This window comes from Condylura cristata, unplaced genomic scaffold (assembly GCF_000260355.1).
Source record: "Condylura cristata isolate star-nosed mole 26May11 unplaced genomic scaffold, ConCri1.0 scaffold00016, whole genome shotgun sequence".
Lineage (NCBI taxonomy): Eukaryota > Metazoa > Chordata > Mammalia > Eulipotyphla > Talpidae > Condylura > Condylura cristata.
Window position 1 is genome coordinate 46,702,631 of NW_004567117.1, and position 1,685 is coordinate 46,704,315.

A 1,685-nucleotide genomic window follows, 5' to 3' on the forward strand; every position below is an offset into this window, starting at 1 on the left:
CTCCCCTTTTTTTAGGACTCTCCACTCGCCGACGCCTTCCCACCTTAGGGTCCTGCCTGTCTTGCCTCCAGACACCTCAATAGTTGGAGCTGGTCTCCGACACCGGTCGGCCACGGGACTGAAAATGGGCAGCCGGCCTTGTGGACGGGAACCCGGGAAGGGGAGGTAAGGCCGGGCAGGGCCCACTGGGCCTCATGGACGCTGCTCCCGGCCTCGGAAGGTGCGAGGAGAAGGCAGCTCCCGCCACTGCGCTGGGGAAGGGGAAGCCCAGGGCCTTCTCAGGGGCCGGGCCTGGCGTGTGGGACTTCTGGACACTCTCCAGGTCAGGTAGCCGGCCACGCGTGGCCTTAGGACTCTGCTTCCCCACCTGTGCCCTGAGGGTGAGGGGCCTGGCAACGCAGGTGAAGTCTGTCCACTCTGTGCTCGGGTGCCCTACCCCCTCGGGGCCTGTCCCACCGAGACGCGTTGGTCAGGCGCCCAGGCTGCGGAGGGTTGCGCTCCAGCAGCGGGGCGCGCCGCGTGAACGGGCAGTGTGGAGCGTGAGGTTGGTGTGTGCGGAGGAGGAGACAGGCCCTCAACTGCACTCGGATGCCTGACCGCTTTGACATTGCTTTTGCTTCACGAAGGAGGCGAAACCTGCAAAACAGAGCAGGTGAAACGGTGATGCAGAGCAGCTGCCCTTGCCGCTGGGGGCCACTGTTTTGAAAACCTTGGAGCTACCAAGGTGCCAAACAGCTGCAACCAGAGGCCCCCACCCGCTCTCGGCCTGCGGTGCCCAGAGGCGATGCGGCTTCCAGCGGTCTCTGCAGGCTGGGTGCAAGCACAGCGCGCACAACGGCGAGACTCGCTGACCCTTCCATCCCGGGGGTCAGATGCTATCACCCTAAGCACAGGGAATGCTGGATACTTGTTGCAACATGAGCTGGCTCCAATTTCCTTTTGCTTATTCAAGGGTTTTTAAGCTGTTTATATTCTGAAACAGGATAGGGGCTTTTTTCCTCTCACATGAAAACTGAGTTGGGAAAACAGCTTCAAATGGCCAAGGAAAGGTAAACAATGAATGTTTTAAAGTCCCCAAATAGGCACTTTTCCGCCTGAATAAGAAAGTAAAAGGTAACTGGAGAGTCAGCTGATCAGGAAAGGAAGGCTGGGGCCCTCCCTGGTGGCGCAACAGGTTAGGACGCAGCACAGCAAGGTGGCAGCAGCCGCTTCAGTGCGAGTCTGATCCCCGCCCCAGAGGTGCCCCCAGGGTAGCAGACCTCTCTGGACCCCCACCCTCCCGCTGCTCCCCACTCTGTCGCTGGTAAAGCCTCTCACGGCCCCACGCCTCTGGCCCGTACCCAGTTCTGTATGCAGTAAAAAAAAATAAAAAGTAAAGCGGGCTGAAGCCCTTGTGCCCTGACAGGCTTCCCCTGCGTGAGAATAACCAGCGCGGCCAGGAAGCTCGGGAGCGGGGCTGGCGCCCAGGACAGCCCCGAGACGCGCTGGCAGAAGTCTGGCTCTGGTAAGTGGCCGTAGTTCTTAGTGCGCACGCGTGTCTCTGTGGTCTAGTCCCGTACTTTAAATTTTCAGGAAGTTACAAGTGCTGTGCTTTTAATTAAACTTAGCATTCGGCTCCTCAGTGAGTCCATACAAGACGGGGCGCAGGGGGCAGGCCTCAACGTTAGAGAGCAGAACCCTGAGGC